This window comes from Aplysia californica, unplaced genomic scaffold (genome assembly GCF_000002075.1).
Source record: "Aplysia californica isolate F4 #8 unplaced genomic scaffold, AplCal3.0 scaffold00543, whole genome shotgun sequence".
In the NCBI taxonomy this organism is placed as follows: Eukaryota; Metazoa; Mollusca; class Gastropoda; order Aplysiida; family Aplysiidae; genus Aplysia; species Aplysia californica.
In genome coordinates, this window is record NW_004797813.1 from 507,054 (window position 1) to 512,537 (window position 5,484).

Here is a 5,484-nt window from a genome sequence, read left to right on the forward strand (position 1 = left end):
TGTGTGTGTGATCATGTGCGTAAGAGTATGATAGTGTAGGAGTATGATACACCAATCATGGAGAAACAACATCAAATGGGAAAACAGAGATGAAACGGAATATTGCAATCGCAGCATCTAAACTGAAAATCATGACATCCACCTGAAGAGGAGAATGCAAAGATAGAAAAACAAAAGTTCAAACTCTAAGAACATTCTGGAGACTGTTTTCAAGCTTGCTACTAAGCTGGCAGCATTTTATAAGAAATTAAAATTTGTCTTTTAAATTCTCCTTGCGACAACTCTTTACGCTGCGATCAACTTCTCTCTTCTTGTTCTTTTCCTATGTACAGATTGGCGGGAGATTTGACTGAGCTCTTGGCCTAGTTAATGAAAATCGAGACGAAATGTAACATGTTTGGTCTAATTGTTTTCGATACTGTAGGCGATTACACCAAGTTTCACTGTAACAAAGAAATATAGTCAAATACTAGTCGCTGTTCCCTGGTCGCTGTTCCCCGGTAAAATGACGTCAACAGTCGCTGTTCCCCGACGCTGCTATGTTGTCAATACCCATGTTCGAAATCCGTTCCAACTAAGTTCAGAGACTGCTAGATACTTCGGACTGCCTTAAAACAACATTATCAGACATCTATGTGATCATGGACTGTTTGATTATCGTCCTTTATGTGGACCCATTTTTTATCTTTTTCAAAGAGGAAATCGCCAGATTTGGGCACGATAACACTGACGATGGAACCAGAGAAGTTGGTAAAATGTTCCATTCAGCAATGGTCAAGGATTTTACTTCACCGCATTGATGGAAGAGAAAACGTGTTAAAAAGAAGAGGATAGAGAGTTCACAAAGCCATTGTCCTCAAAATGGACCGATTCGGTGGCTGCAGTGTGATTGTAAGAGATGGAATCTCTGCTCTTCTTCGTACAAATTTAGTCACTATTCAAAACAACCTCAAAGGACGACGGTATTGTGACGAAATTCTTCGCCACGCACGATGCCCTGCCCTACATTGCACGAATGATGGAATGTGACAAAAGGACAACGCCCGACCCTGCGGCCATGATCAGTCAAAACACTTTCCAAACTCATCAAAACCAAAGTTCTGGAAAGGCCTGCAAGATCAATAGGCCTGAACCCTAACAGAACATATGAAAGATGACCTTGACTGGCAGGTTAAAAACAGGCCACACCCTGTGCAAACTCGCCAGGAACTGAAGGCTGCACTTCACAAAGAATAGCAGGGGATTCCTCAAGCAACCATAAGGACATTAATTCAATCATTAACAGGTTGATTTTGTCGATTTTTTTTTCTGATACATCTAAACTGAAAAAGCACGTTGTTCAGGGAGTAACTGATATATCATCTTTCCGTTGTGCAACAGCAATTAATTTTCCTGAAAAAACGTAATAAGGATGTATGTCTTAGCTTTCGATCAATTTTGCTGTTAACTGAGAAAAAAACAAGAAAGTTAATAACATTTCTTTAAAAGAACTTTTTTCTGGTCGGCTGTTAGATAGATAGATAGATAGATAGATAGATAGATAGATAGATAGATAGATAGATAGACAAACAGACAGACAGACAGACAGACAGAAAGACAGATAAATATCAAAGTCATCAAAAGTGACATGTCTATATATATTCCAAATATACTCACCCGAACAAAAGTGTCTTGGTAATCGAATCAGTACACTTAAAACTAGCGATCATAAAAGCTTTGTTTACAGAACCAAAGCATTTTTTAACCTCGCCTTACGACTGACGTCCATCCTGACGACCGAACTTTTGTATGAAAATAACAGGATGTCGCTTCGCTTGCACACTTGTAGAATTTTCATGAACAAGGATCTTGACGCAGCCACTCACAATAGCCAACAAGCGGTGTCACTGTTAGACAACAATAGACACTCTCATTTGTAGTAACATCTCTTGACCTGTATGTCGTGCGCATCTTGACCTTTCTATTGTGGGCAGCTATGTCATACTTTAGAGTTGAACACTAAGAAGTGCTTGGATTCTCTAAAGGCCACACACACACACACACACACACACACACACACACACACACACACACACACACACACAATTTTCCTAAACTCTTGTTTTGCGGGGGGGGGGGGGGGGGGGTTGGGAGGAGGGTTTTCTTGTCGAGAGTTGTTTGCGTATAAACTGACGTTTTTTTTAAAAACTAGTCTTACGTATCGTTTCGTCTTTGAATAAGCTAAAATAATTTACCAGGATTATAACATTTTCAAAATTAGGCTTGAAATCTATGGACAGTTTCTTTTTTCCGAGGGTATATACACGTAAGGACAGTAGTAAAAGCAAAACATATCAGCACTTACTAACACACTACCACTAAGAATTAAACAAATGAGCCTTGAGTAATTGTTTAAACGTTTTAGGATTTGTTATTTCTTTGAGATCCTCGAGTAAGGAGTTACAGATTTTAGGGCCAAAATATGAGAAACTTGGCACACCAAGAGATCTTAATTTCAGTCTAGGGATTCTGAATTTTGTTGCGTCTCTGGATGACCGTAACTGACGCGATGACGCATACAGCGTTAAAACTAAAAGCTCAGATAGATATGATGGGGCTTTATTGTTAAGACATTTAAAACAGACAGTAGAAACTTTATAGTGGATTCTTTTATCGACTGAAAGCCGATGCAGAGCTTTTAACACTTTAGATGCAGGATCGGTCTTTTTTTTTCTTCAGTGCTAGTCTTTCTGTGTTATTTTGGGCCACTGCAATTTTCTCATTCTCTCACATGAAATACCAGACAGAACAAAATTGTAATAGTAAAATGTTGAAAAGACACGAGAGACAGCAGAGCACGCATGCAATAGCCTTTGAAATATAGTGCCTTATCTTAATTCTTCTGAGATCAGGGTACATAAATCCGATAACATGATTTACTTTGTTATTCACGGACATGCCTGAATCTAAATATATACCAAGGTTCTTGGCCTTGTTGGAAAAGGATATATACCAGTAGAATATTTTCAATTTCTAACTGGCTTCTATTAACATCATTAAGATTTTTTCCACTCCCAAATAGAATGGTGTCTGTTATTTTCTTCATTCAACATTAATTTGTTTTCACACATCCATTTATATGTATATTTATACATATATACATATATATATATATATATATATATATATATATATATATATATATATATATATATATATATATATATATATATATATATATATAATTCTGTCACATTTTTAAGTATACATTGTATTAAAATTAAAATAGTTTCACATTGAGTCGATATTCTTTAAAATTTCAGGAATACGAAGTCAATCAATTTTAAAAACGAAAACAACAACAACAATACGGGATGTTAACATAACAGGTTTACTGACGAGTTATAAGAGTTTGAGGGTGTTCCACAAAAGTAACACGATCAGTAGCATTGATGATGGCCTGACATCGTCGCCGCCTTGAATCAATCAATCGCTGCACTGCCTAATGAGGGATGTTCTTCCACTCTTAATGCAATGCTCTCTCAAGTTGAGGAAGTGTCTGAGGATGGTGATGTCGCATATTGTTCAACTCATCTCTGGTTTGTCTTGCCGTTTTGAAACGATTCCGTAGATGCGACAGACGAATAAAAATCCTCTCTTGGAGTAGTTTTTCTTCTCCCACGTTGGCAGTGTCGATCCTTTCCTGATCTGATTTTGTTGTTTTCTCAAGATCCATTGTTGTGTACACATGTCTTCTTGTTACGTTAAAATATCTCGCAACCGAGGCACCACCCCGAATCATTCCAGCAAGCTGATTTCGCACATTTTCTCATTGGGCGTGGCATGTTGAAACGTAGACTTAAGAAGTTTTATCATTGGTGAATTGTTACAAAAATGACAAAGCTTTAACGTGGGCTTCTTTTTTAAACAAATTATTTCCGTATCATGACTAATTCTCAAAAAAGACAAAACATGTAACACGCATGCCGTTATAAAACCACTTGCGCGTTCAGAAATCTGAAAACAGCTCACAAGCGACAGGTATATCACGTAATCAGTGTGTAAATTTTAAAGTAGTTGGCGGCACAAATTTTGTTTTACTGAGCTTCAAAATGTGTATACTTAAAAATGTGACAGAGTATATATATATATATATATATATATATATATATATATATATATATATATATATATATATATATATATATATATATGTTACAGTAAGAATACGTACCTAGTGAATACGCGAGATCACTGAATATTTTAGTGAATACACGTAATCCCCTTTTCACTCAGGGGTTTCACATAATCACTGAAATTTATAGTGATTACGCGAAATCCCTAAAATTAGACCTATCATTTTACGTGTTCTTACTATTGAGCATTCAATGAATTCACGTAATAGCCCCGCCACTGTACAGCGGCCCAGTTTGGTGTGTTAGCTATGAATCGCAAATAGTTATTTGGAGAGCTTACTATGAACCACAATAAATACTTGTAGTTATAAGTGTAATTGTTTTGAACCACAAATACTCGTAGTTATAAGTGAGCTTGTTTTGAACCACCAATTTGTTATTGGTGTTCTTGTTATAAGGTCGTCTCTCTTCAAAACTCGCCTTCCTCAAGCAAAGTCAAGATGTCTATCGAGGAAAAGTTTACACAAAAGCTTACGGGTCATTTTAACCTTTTCGTGTCACGGCGCTCCACGTTGGTGCGCTGTTTTTCGAATCACTTTTGTGCCTAGCGCTCCTCTTTGGCGCGCGCTATTTTACAAACTTTCACGACGCCGCTCGCCATTCTGGATTTCCGTACTCGTACGTGTAACAAAAAGTTTGCTTTTTTATATTTCACTTTCAAACTTTCAAAAAGTATTCAGATACCACTTTGGAATATTTTTTTTGCTCTAAGAGGTTGAGTTGCTTGAACACGTTCGATTTACAGGCGAATTTCGGAGGTCTCTTTCCAGAGCGTTCCCGACCCGAGACGTTTTACATACGCGAACGTTGTGGCGCTTAGACCGACGCTGAGAAGACTCACTCTCAAAGGAGTCATGGATTCAACATATGGAAAGGTCGAGTTATATGTCTGATCAGGGATTATATGTAATTATTGTGACCATTTTTTAGGGATTTCACGTAATTCCTGATTATTTCAGTGATTACGTGAAATCTCAGAGTGAAACAGGGATTACGGGTTTTCACTGAAATATTCAGTGATTACACATATTCACTAGGTATGTGTTCTTACGGTAACATATATATGTTACAGTAAGAATGCATACCTAGTGAATACTGAATGCTCAATAGTAAAAACACATAAAATGATAGGTCTAATTTTAGGGATTTCGCGTAATTGCTAGAAATTTCAGTGATTACGTGAAATCCCTGAGTGAAACGGGGATTATGTGTATTCACTAAAATATTCAGTGATTACGCGTATTCACTAGGTACGCATTCTTACTGTAACATATATATATATTTATATATATATATATATTTATATATG

At 36.8% G+C, this 5,484-nt stretch overlaps 1 protein-coding gene and 1 long non-coding RNA gene across 2 annotated transcripts in view; one reads left to right on the forward strand and one right to left on the reverse strand.

Moving 5' to 3' along the window:
• The window catches only part of LOC101859126 (dual oxidase 2), a gene marked incomplete in the record, with an annotated part of 77,698 nt that extends 75,897 nt beyond the window's left edge, over positions 1 to 1,801 (reverse strand). Inside the window, 1 exon segment of the mRNA XM_013087081.2 lies at positions 1,657 to 1,801.
• A 3,046-nt stretch (positions 1,802 to 4,847) lies between these two features.
• The window catches only part of LOC118478402, a 7,933-nt gene continuing 7,296 nt past the window's right edge, over positions 4,848 to 5,484 (forward strand). Inside the window, exon 1 of the long non-coding RNA XR_004859020.1 lies at positions 4,848 to 5,050. This is a non-coding gene — a long non-coding RNA (uncharacterized LOC118478402). The remainder of the gene's footprint in view (positions 5,051 to 5,484) is intronic.